The sequence below is a fragment of the Monodon monoceros genome, unplaced genomic scaffold (assembly GCF_005190385.1).
Source record: "Monodon monoceros isolate NGI ecotype Baffin Bay Population unplaced genomic scaffold, NGI_Narwhal_1 Super_Scaffold_5, whole genome shotgun sequence".
NCBI classification, from domain to species: Eukaryota; Metazoa; Chordata; class Mammalia; order Artiodactyla; family Monodontidae; genus Monodon; species Monodon monoceros.
In genome coordinates, this window is record NW_021703782.1 from 80,676,836 (window position 1) to 80,689,293 (window position 12,458).

Consider the following 12,458-nt stretch of genomic DNA (forward strand, 5'->3'; position numbering starts at 1 on the left):
CTTCTCTCGGGGAATGGTGCCACCAGCCAACCAGTAGCCTAGGAGTCATTTACTTACTCATTCAACAATTGTTTTCTGAGTGCTTTCTTAGCAATAACAGCAACAATAATAATGAGATGTAAAGTAGGTGCGAGGAAGTTCAGCAAAGTCTGGATATTTCCATGGTGGTTACTTCTGTTCTTCCAAATGTCAAAGTGGTTTTTTTGTTTGTTTGTTTGTTTTTGCGGTGTGCGGGCCTCTCACTGTTGTGGCCTCTCCCGTTGTGGAGCACAGGCTCCGGACGCGCAGGCTCAGTGGCCATGGCTCACGGGCCCAGCTGCTCCGCGGCATGTGGGATCCTCCCGGACCGGGGCACGAACCCGCGTCCGCTGCATCGGCAGGCGGACTCTCAACCACTGCACCACCAGGGAAGTCCCCAAAGTGTTTTTTAAAATATCTCGGGGCACTCTTGCTTTGTTGCATGTGTTGGTGCTCCTTTGAGATGAAGAGCGGGCTCCTGTCTTACCTCTGTAGGACTGCGTCTCACATCTCCATGCTGATCTCCTGGCCCACAGCTTCTCCCTTCCAGTTCATTCTCTACACCAGGAGAGAGAACTTTCTTAAAAAAACTTGCCACACTGTCAGTGTTTTGATTTGGGGTCCTCCTTAGATGAGGATTCATTTGCCAGTAGTTTATGTGGGAGGTGATCCCAGGATACACCAGTAGGGGAATGGGGAAGTGAGATAGGGAAGGGAAGGCAGGCTTTAAAGGGGGCATCTAGTCACCACTGCGGGTGACCAGATCATCCTCTCCTTTTAGGAACTCTGGGGTCCAGTGTAGAACAGGCACCTCAGAGTTTCCCACCTAAGGGACAAGGAACTGTGGTATTTATACACCAACATCCACCAGTCATTGAAAGGCAGAGGGGCATTACATTCCAGTACCTCTGACCTGCCATGCTCAGTCGCAGTGGGCTCGGGCTGCCAGAGAAAGGTCTCAGGCAAAGAGATGTAAACGCTGGCCATCGGAAGCTGGAGGTCTTCGGGCTGGCACCACAGAGCCAGTTACATCAGGCTCAGTCTAATGGGAAGCCACGCAGGTTTTATTTCAAGATAATAATTTGAGCTTACAGTAACTTCCCCAAATCTCACTGAAATGATGAAAATAATAAAAATAAGAGGAGGAAAGAGCTCTGAAACACCACTGTTATAAAGGAAGAACAACATCAACCAGGCAGAAGTCTTGAGAATTTCTGGAAGAATGAACCTAGTGTGATTGGATATCTTACAAAGGCACGGCCTGCTTGTGAGTCTGTCCAGATGCTGGTGCCCACAGCACTATGCCAGCCAGGGCTGGAGGCAAAGATACTCTGGGACCCGTGAGGGAAAGCTTATGGGGACCTGTGGCGATTGCTGCCAGCACTCAGAAGAGCTATCAATCCTGTTCGATACAGGCTTTCATATTTATAAATAGCAACATGTATTTGATTTGACGAATCTCCTCAGTCATCTGACGAGATTAAGCAGTCTCAAAGAGGGAACCAGCAGATCAATCAGAGCCAATGGCTTTTATCAAAAAGAATTATTACAGAAAACAGGAGCCAACTTGAAAAATTCAAATTTGTGTTTCAGTGAAATGTCAGAGGGTAAAAGAAGCATCAGATGGGATACTAGGAGAACAAGGAACACTACTTGAAAATAGAATACATGATTGTATGAGCCCCCAAATAAAATAGGACTGCAGCATATATACTATTGAAAACTGATTTAGTGAATTATCAGTAAACTCATAAGAATTAATACAATCCTCTCAGAACACAGACAAAAAGATAAATTCATGAGATTAAAAAATAAGAGAGAGGGCTTCCCTGGTGGCACAGTGGTTAAGAATCCGCCTGCCAATGCAGGGGACACGGGTTCAAGCCCTGGTCCGGGAAGATCCCACATGCCGTGGAGCAGCTAAGCCTGTGCGCCACAACTACTGAGCCTGCGCTCTAGAGCCCACGAGCCACAACTAATGAGCCCATGTGCCACAACTACTGAAGCCCATGGGCCTAGAGCCTGTGCTCCGCAACAAGAGAAGCCACCGCAATGAGAAGCCCACGCACCACAACGAAGAGTAGGCCCCACTCGCCGCAACTAGAGAAAGCCTGCACACAGCAATGAAGACCCAATGCAGCCAAAAATAAATTAATTTAAAAAAATAAGAGAGTGATAGATATAATGTCCCAATATTCATATAGCAGTAGGAGTCATAGCATAAGAGAGAAGAATGGATAAGAAGTGAAATATCAATTAACAAAATAATGAAAGGAGATTTCCAGAGCTGAAAGAGTTTTAGCTATGGATTAAAGTGATTCACTAGTCCTGGGCAGAAGTGTTGCAAAAAAATTCACCCAAGGGCACATCTGGTAAAATTCCTGAATTTCAAGTATAGTGTAAAAATCCTATACATTTTCATTACAGAAAGAAATTCAGACTGGCGTTGGAGTTCTCGTTTGCAATATTAAAAATTAGAATACAATGGAGCAATGTGTAAATAATCCTGTAGATTAAGAATTATGACATTAAAATTTTGCAGCCGAACTGAGAACAAAGGAGAGAGACTTCCAGAAATGTCAAGACTCGAAATTATAACACCCAAGTACCCTTTGTGAGCAACAAACTTAGTGGAACAATTATAACCCAATATAAATGAACAGAGAATTAGGCTCTCACAAAGTACAGGGCATTGTAATACACTAGAAATCTAATAAGAAAGTCAGGGTAATTTATAGTTGTGTCTAATCAGTGTTTCCCAATTTGTAATATGTGTACCACATCTAGATTGAGGTGATTTTTCCTTTAATGGTTATATACTTATTTTCATATGTGTTAGAAATATATAGGGAGCACCAAATCAATAATTTCATGGTTGTTTTTATTCAATATGAAGCTTAAGCGGGTATTTAAGTTTTTTAAAATATGTTGGTTTAAAGAAACATATTAGGTAACTAGCAGTACCAACGGTATATTGTTAAGATAGTAGGCAAATGAGTGAGTTTGGGGAAAGGTTGGACTAAATAATTGTTGATAGCGTGGTTGTAAAATATGTTCCAGACTTTACCAACTTGTGATGATGATAAAATAGGTTCATGTTTCCTTTAAAACCCAAATTATAAGTCTGATCTCCTAGGTGGGAAATTAACACAAAGTCCTTTTCTTCCCCAAATATTCTTCAATAATTCTACCTTCAAATAGTCCAGGTTTGCTTATATTTTCCCCAGGAATCAGGTGTACTCATTTTCTACCTGTGGGTACCCGCTGGGAGAGGGGACTCAGAGATGTCCCTTGTGCCAGACCCACTTCCCCGGCGTCAGTGCTCCGCCGGCAGTTAGCGGGGGGCTTATGATGCTGAGAACTGTGCTGCAGTCGTGCTGGTCTTGAAGAGATGGGCTCTGACATGACCACCCTGTTCTGGTGTCTTGACACCTAGGCCACCTCCCCCGTCCACTGCCACCGATACAGATCTCTGCCAATCCATGCCATGGTGCTTTCTCAGAACTCAGGCAAGGATGCTTCTTCTCACAATGTTCTCATATTTAAGGTGTCCCCGGTGTCACAGCTCTTAAATAGTACGGCATTTTGTGTTCATCCATAGTGCAGTCTTCTTCAAGGCATCCCCACAAGCAGGAGGGAGGCTGACTTAGAAGTCCCACCATTAATCCTACTCTGTGTCCACATCAAACATTTCCCAGACTGTGATGATGAGTGTTTTGGTGTCCCCAAATGCACAGCCTAAGACAAGACTTGATGCAGGTGATCCCAGGAAGCAAAAGAGAGGGAATGGGGAGAGTGAGACAGAGAAGGGGGAAAAGTCCATCTATGGATGTATCATAATCAATGATGTGCTATGAAAATGTAATGGTCAAAACTGATGCAAAAATACATAGAAAATCTTAATATTCTAACCACAAATGAAATGTAAAAGATTATAAAGACAATCTCATCTCCCCAAATTCTGTATTCTTAGATAGTTCTATGGCTGGGATAGGAGCAATTCCTCAAAGAAAGGATGATGCTACAGAGGAAAGAAAAAGTAAATTGGCAAATGAAAGATGCCTATTACATTCGCCCTGTTGGGTTTCTCTCTCTCTCTCTCTCCATCTCTCTCTCTCTCTCTCTCTCTCTTTCCCATATGTACAATACAATTAACTCACGTACAATAAAAATGCACTCACCCCCTCCTTAAGATTTGACAACCAAAGTGACATTCAGCTATCACATCTAGCTGCTGCAAATTGAGGGTCTCTGGCTGATGTACATGCCATTCCACCAGGTCCTGATGCTGGTCATTAAATTATTATTTATTGAGCAGATTGGGGTATAGAAGAAGAGTAATTGCCCTTGAAGATCTTATATTCCAGTGGGAGGGGAAATATAAGCATGCAAACAAATAAATAGATAAAATGAAATCAGGTACTGAAAATATCTAAAAGAAGACAAAATAATGTGTGATTTGGGGAGGGGGATGCTGAGATAACTTTCTGAAGAGATGACATTTGAGTTGAGATGTTAGCAACTGCTGTACTGAGATGTCTTGATTAAGGTATAAACATAGAACTGTTTGACTTCCTACAGATGCTATCCCTGGCCATGCTATGTTTGGGGCACAGTCCTTTGTAGTATAGAACCTCTGCGGAAGTATGTGAGTTAAGGTCCATCCAGAAGACAAAAAGCACTCTCAGTATTTGAAACAGAGGGAATCTGATGCAGACAATTAGTTACATGAGTGTTGGGAAAGCTGAGGAACAGAATAGGACACAGTAAGACTAACCAGATATTATCAAAAGAGGGACAAAGGGAGGAGAGTGTGTTACCAGAGCTTAGAAACGAGCATCAGGCAGCAGAAGTTGGAATGGGCTGAGCCTGGAGTCATAAAGGAAGAAGAGCCCACAGCCAGAAACTGCACGAGAGGCAGATAGGGTGGAAGAAAAATGCCTTGATTCATTCCTGCCTCCTGCTTTCCAATCCCTCACCTACCAAAGGTAGTCTGAAGTCATCTGAGCCAGTAGCTTGGGCAGCATGGCCTGCAGGGATCAGGCTCCCACCCCCAACACAGGGCAGAATTGGGAAAGAGTGAGAAATGCACCTTGAGGGCAAACAGGCCCAGGACAGACACAGGAAGAGTCCATGACTTCTTGGGTATTAAAAGTCTACTTTAAGACTTAGTCACGGGACTTCCCTGGTGGCGCAGTGGTTAAGAATCCACCTGCCAATGCAGGGAACACGGGTTCGAGCCCTGGTCCGGGAAGATCCCACATGCTGCGGAGCAACTAAGCCCGCGAGCTACAACTACTGAGCCCGCGCGCCTAGAGCCCGTGCTCCACAGCAAGAGAAGCCACCGCCATGAGAAGCCCGTGCACCACAACGAAGAGTAGCCCCTGCTCGCCGCAACTAGAGAAAGCCCACGCACAGCAACGAAGACCCAACACAGCCAAAATTAAAGAAATGAATAGAAAAATATATTAAAAAAAAAAAGCCTTCAGTCACAAACTCTATTTCAATCTCTTTTCCCTTTCCCCTGCCCTCACGCAGAGCATTCTTGAGCTGAGATCCTGACCTCTAGGAATGAAGATGGGGAAGGAGTCTGATCAAGTTCTGAGGTATATTCTTCCCTTCCTTCTTCAAGGCTCAGCCCTTCAGGCGTGTTTGTGGTGGGAGGGAGGAGAGGAAACAGGACAAGGGTTGCTTTACTTACCTGGCCAGGGCTGTCATCCTTTCCAGGTTGGCTGTTCCTATTTCTCTAGCTTACAGTGGCCACTGACACCCTCTCTGTGGCAGGCACTCAAATGCTGGTGAATCCTCTGGAGGACCTTCCTATAGGAGGTGGGACCAACTACCTTCTGTAATGTCCACTTAGCCCAACTGGGAATCTCACCAGGGCAACAGTAGAGTATAGGTAGCTCCCCTTTTGCCCCAATTCCCATCTTGAAACAAAGTCGATCTTCCTCTACCTTACTCAGCTAAGTCCAAGGGCAAATTAGAAAAGGATAACTGACTTGGGGACAGCATGCCAATTTCCCTTTCTCTCAGGGACCCCTCTCTATTGCTGATTCTTTGGAGCCTCCCCAATATTTGGCTTAGGGGGAGGTCACCTCTCATCGCAAACACTGCCCTCCCCACAAGACAGATGATTCTTACTCTAACTCCCCTCCTTCTCTCCTTCCCCGTCATCTCATGAAGATTAGAAAGGAGGGATGGGTGGTAGGGACTGTCTGACACCTTTCCATGAGCTCTGGGAAAGGAACCTGGTGTCATGGTGGGCCGCTGCCTTGAGAAAGGGCCATTCTCCAGTTCTCGCCTCTGGGCTTTAGCTGGAACTCCCGGATGACAGGAAAAGTCCCAGTGAACATCCTGTTACCTTTGTTTTGTTTTGTTTTTCATAAATTTATTTATTTTTATTTTTGGCTGCGTTGGGTCCTCGTTGCTGCACGCAGGCCTTTCACTGCGGTGGCCTCTCCCATTGCAGAGCCTGGGCTCCAGGCACGCGGGCTTCAGCAGTCCTGGCACGTGGGCTCAGCAGTTGTGGCTCACGGGCTCTAGAGCGCAGGCTCAGCAGCTGTGGTGCGCAGGCTCAGTTGCTCCGCGGCACGTGGGATCTTCCCAAACCAGGGACTGAACCCGCATCCCCTGCATTGGCAGGCGGACTCCCAACCATTGCGCCACCAGGGAAGTCCCCATCCTGTTACCTTTGAACAATGGAAGGGAGGCAGAGACCTGGGGGAATAGTGTCCCAGGAAGGAGGAACAGCAAATTTTGTAAAGGTCTTGAGATGCAAGCTCACTTGGTGTGTCTAAGGGACAGAAAGAAGCTGGAAGGAGCTGGAGGGAGAGTAAATGGGAAAGAAGACAGAGCAAGACAAGGGAGTCTAGGTAGGCAGCTGCAGATCACCTAGGCTATTGTAGACTAAGGTAAACGGTTTGGACTTTATGTCTGGTTGCTCTGAGAAGCTACTGGAGGATTTTAAACGAGAGAGGGACATGAACTGGTTTTATTTTTATTTTTTGAGGCAGTAGTATCGTCATGACATTATCCACCATCAGAAAATACAAAACCAGCATGGACCCCTTAAGTACACAAAGAGAGTCTCACAAACACATACCTCCTGAAGCTAGCATTCATTTTATTATTGAGATAGATACAACTATCTAGATTTTTGATTTCACCAGATCTATTAGGTTTAAAACTATGTGAACTGATTTTTGTTTGAAAAGACCACTGTGACCTATGTGTGCTGAGTGGACTGTGGAGACAAATGGACCAGTTAATAAACTGTTGCCATGATTTAGCTGAGTGGTGATGATGTCCTGGGCTACGGCTGAAGCAGTAGAGATGGTGAGAAGCGGGCAGATTTGGGATGAATTTAGGAGGAGTCTTGCTGAAAAGTCTCAGTTATGAGAGAATGATTCCTGGGATTTGAGCCTGGCCCATTGCCTGGATGGTGGTACTATTCTTGGTATGGGGAGGAAGAGAAGGGCAAGATTTGGTTTCGGTTGGTTGTTTTTCTTTATTATCATATCTCCAGGGTCTAGAAGAGTATCTGAGTAGGTGCTCAGTAGCTATGTGTTGAATAATTGAAAAAGCAATTGTTTGATCAGGTTCTAGTTGAGAGGCCAATTGGCCATACTCACGTTCTTGCCAACTGTAATTAAATGGTACATTGAACCACTCCATATATGTTTGTGAAATTCTATTTAAAAGGGGGAAGGGGAAACAATTCCAGTTAGTTGTCATTTGCCGAGTAGTTACATCCCATTCTTCTGCACAGGGACAGCAAAAACTCATTTCTCTGGCAGAGGAGCAAATTCCTTCTGTCCTCCTATTGGTCCTACCTGTTGGGGGACTTGGGAGAATTCCATTGAGCAGTGGCAATCTGGACCCCAGAGTGGAGGGATCTCTGCTCTTCACCACAGGGTCCATTTTCTGGGGACTCTTCCTCCTGGCCTAAGCTGACTTGAAGCTCCGCAAGGTGATGAAGGTCCCCACAGGCCTTGGGCTGTGTTCCACTCAGTGGGGTTTCAGGATGAGATTCTCCCTCTTACTCCAGCTCCCCAGGGTACCCCTCTTCCCAACGACAGATTTCTGCTGTTGAATTACTTTAAGGAAGAATCATCAAAATCTCTGCACCCTGGAAATCTTGCTGCAAGGAGAAGGACCTCTCTTTTATCTCCCTGCTGTTCCCTACTGCTTTCAAACAGCCCGGCTTTGACGGAAGCATCCTTTTGGGTAGCGCAGAGCCAACCCACTCTGACACCCAGTCATCTTTTGACCCAGACCTTTCCTGACAGCTGGCAAATATTGCCAGGCTGCTTACCAGCCCGTGGCCTGGAAGGCCAGCCTCTCCCCATCCTCCTGGCTCCTCACCACCTTGCCTCGGCCAGTTCCACGTTTTAGAGTCTATTATTACTTACAGGTCCCCCTTTGCAGGTATCAATTTCTGTATTATTCAGACTTCTTTGGTTATGGGACAGAAATCAAGCTATACCTAGCTTAATTTTAAAAAAGAAGAGTTATTGGCTCCTGTAAAAGGTGGGCCTGGGGCTTCCCTGGTGGCGCAGTGGTTGAGAGTCCGCCTGCCGATGCAGGGCACACGGGTTTGTGCCCCGGTCCGGGAGGATCCCGCATGCCGCGGAGCAGCTGGGCCTGTGAGCCATGGCCGCTGGGCCTGCGCGTCTGGAGCCTGTGCTCCGCGGCGGGAGGGGCCGCGGCGGTGAGAGGCCCGCGTACCGCAAAAAAAAAAAAAAAAAGGTGGGCCTGGCACTGAGATCACTGTGTCCAGTAAACAAATAATATCGTCAAGTCCTCTCCCTCCGGCTCCCATCCTTTTGCCTCCATCACTCACCTTGACTTTTCTCTGTGCTCGGGCCTCATTTTCTCTTACTTGAGTTGGCTTTATCCTGGCAAGGACAGGGCACAGAATGCACGACCACCGGAAGCTCCTGGCTTATATTATTTAGCTCAGTTATGCCTAGGCAATGAGAAGGTGTCTCTTTCCTCCCCCTGCTTTACTGGCTGTAAGTCCCAGCTGATCGCCCCAGCTTTTATCAGTCTCCTCATTCAGTCCTGGAGGCCGGGGGATGGGGTTCAGTGATTGGTCAGGCTCGGGTTGCATCATCATCTGTGTGGGCCGGGGTCAAGAGCCAGTGATTGGCAGCCTCAGTAAAATCTACGGCCTGGCTGAAGCAGGGGAGGAGCAGATCTCTAAAGGAAGAAGGTGAGTGTGCTCTCCCTTAAGAAAGGAGGAGGTGGACAGGGAAACACAACAAATCCCTCTCATAGGAAGTCAGATTTAATGCCAGGAACCAGAGAAAGAGTACACATTCAGACGCTGGTTTTGTTTTCTAGGTGAGACGAGAGAAGTGAACTTTGTGGGCAGGAATTGTAACGAGGAAGCGAGCGCAGGGGTCTTCTTCTGTGGAGAAATAGCACTAAGGGGGAAGTTGTGAGAGGAGGCCTACCCTGCAGCCCGGCCTGCGGGAGGCTCTTGGAGGTGGAAGCCATTTCAGGTGATGACTCAGTGCGGTGTATCACGCCTCCCTCAGTTCTGCTCTGCCCAATGCTCCAAAGCCAAATAAATAGGAACTGTGGCAGACTGGATTCTTTTTAGCAGCAGTACACTCGGGTTTGTTTTCATGGGCATGAGTCCACTGGAAAGCAATTATTTTCTCTTGCCTCTTTGCTGCGTTAGAGAAATTGAGCAATTTTAAAGAAATTGAAAGAAACAAATTCAAAGAAACAATTTTGTAACTTGCAAAATGGAATCACATAGTAACTGCCAAGTTGGCTGTGCTGATACATCATCATGACTGGTTCTCCTTTCTATAAAAAATAAAAATTGTATGTATTTAAAATGTACATGTTTTGGGAGTTCCCTGGTGGTCCGGTGGTTAGGACTCAGCACTTTCACTGCCGTGGCCTGGGTTCAATCCCTGGTCGGGCAACTAAGATCCCGCAAGCCAAGTGGTGCAGCCAGAAAAAAAAAAAAGTACATGTTTTGATGTACATATACATAGTGAAATGATTACTATAGTCAGGCTAGTTAATATATCCATCTCTCCATATCGTTACCATTCGTGTGTGTGTGTGTGTGTGTGTGTGTGTGTAAGATGAGAGAGCCCGAGATCTATTCTCTTAGCAAGTTTCCAGTATACAATACAATACAGTATTATTAACTATAGTCATCATGCTGTACATTAGATTTCTAGAACATACTCATTATATATAACTGCAACTTTGTACCCCTTGACCAACATTCCCCCACCTTCCCACCCCTGGTAACCACATGCTACTTTCTGCCTCTATGAATTTGACATTTTTGGATTCCACATATGAGTGAGATCATACAGCATTTGTCTTTCTGTGTCTGGCTTATTTCACTTAGCATAATGTCATCCAAGTCCATCTATGTTGTTGTACATGGCAGATCTCCTACTTTTTAAAGACTGAATTTTATATATATATATATATATATATATATATATATATATATATATATAAATTCTTTATCCATTCATTTGTTGGAAGATGCTAAGGTTGTTTCCGTATCTTGTCTATTGTGAGTAATGCTGCAATGAACATGGAAGTGCGGACACCTCTTCAAGGTACTGATTTCATTTCCTTTGGATATATACCCATAAGAGGGATCGCTAAATCATATGGTAGTTCTGTTTTTAATTTTCTGAGGAATCTCCATACTGTTTTCCATAACAACTGCACCGATTTACATTCCTACCAATGGTGTACAAGGATTCCGTTTTCTTTACATCCTCTCTGATACTAGTTATCTCTTGTCTTTTTGATAATAGCCATTCTAACAGGTGTGAGGTGGTAGCTCACTGTGGTTTTGATGTGCATTTCCCTGATGATTAGTGATGTTGAGCATCTTTTCATGTACTTGTTGGCCGTTTGTATATCTTCTTTGGAAAAATTTCTATTCAGGTCCTTTGACCATTTTTAAAATTGTGGTTTGTATTTTTTTTTTTTGGCTATTGAGTTGTATGAGTGCCTTATAAATTGTGGATATTAACCCCTTACCAGATACATAGTTTGCAAATATTTTCTTCTATTACATAGGTTGCCTTTTCATTTGTTGATTGTTTCCTTTGCTGTGCAGAAGCTTTTTATTGATAGTTTGATGTTGCCCCACTTGTTTATTTTTGTTCTTGTTACTTGAGCTTTTGGTTTCCTATCCAAAAAGAATTACTGCCAAGACCAATGTGTCAAGACTTGTCCTGATCGTATAGTTTCTATTAAAATCTTAGCATGCCAGAATCAGAAGGGATCTTGGAGATCATAGCCAACCCTCTCACATTACAGAGAAGGAAACTGAGGCCCAGAGAGGGGAAGGGGGGTGATTTAAAGGACCCAGTGAGTTAGAGGCAGAGTGAAGTCTATCACTGAGGTCTTCTGAATTGTTGCACGAAGATCTTTCTATTAAGTCACTCAAGGATGCTTATAAGGGAGTGTCTGCTACAAATTTGCTTGTAAATGTCCTTGAAAGCAGTTGATGGGAAATTTCAGCCTGCTGCTTCAAGTGAAATTGCTAAATGAATTCGATTTTTGCATGCCAAAATTATCTCTGCAAAGATGTAACTTCGTCCTGGTTTAAATATGGGACACTTGAATTCAGCCATCAAGGATGTGCCCTCACCTCCCAATGGCCTTTTTGTCTCTGAATTCCTGTGGTCTGAAGGTAGTCTTCCCAAATCTACTGTTTGGCTGTGTTTTTGTTACCTGGTACCCTCTGGGTTCCCCATCTTGACTGTTGGGCTCTGCAGGCCTGTCGAGCTGCCCCCACTTTCACAGCGAGGCTGTGTGAGCCAGTTGCTCCTCCAGACCCACCTGGTTCTGTGCCCTGCAACCTGATCCATCTGGAATACAGCGGTGGGTTCTCTTGCCCTGTGGTGTCCAGTTAGGTTAGGCCAGTTGGCTGGAGATAGGAGGGCGGGAGAAGAGTGAACTTAGGGTACTTATTTGCAGGGTTCCCTGTCTATGGGATCTCTAGGTCTGGCTGCATTCCCCCATTGAAAAGCTCAGCTCCCATCAAGCAGCTCCCTGCACAGGACTCTCTCTCCAGGCACCAGTAGCTCTTCCTCCCCTTTTCAGGCCTGTGCTGGTAAGAGCACCTTCTGTTACCAGTGCCTCCATGAGCCCTTGGCGTTCTGCATTCTCCCTTGTGGTTTCTCCATACCTGGCCATCTCTTTGAAAATAATCCTTTTATTAAACTCCCCTCCAATGACCCCATTTGAGTGTGCCACCTGTCCAGCTGGGACTCTGACTGATAAACTACCTGATTCCAACCTGGGGTCTCAGTCTCCCCCAAGCTCTGGGACATATTCTATCCCGGGAGAGAGAATCTTCGGAGCCTCAGTTTAGGCGTCAGTTTGTCTGTAGGGTCCTTGAGCCTGAAATCTTAGGTCTTAACAACAAATTCTAA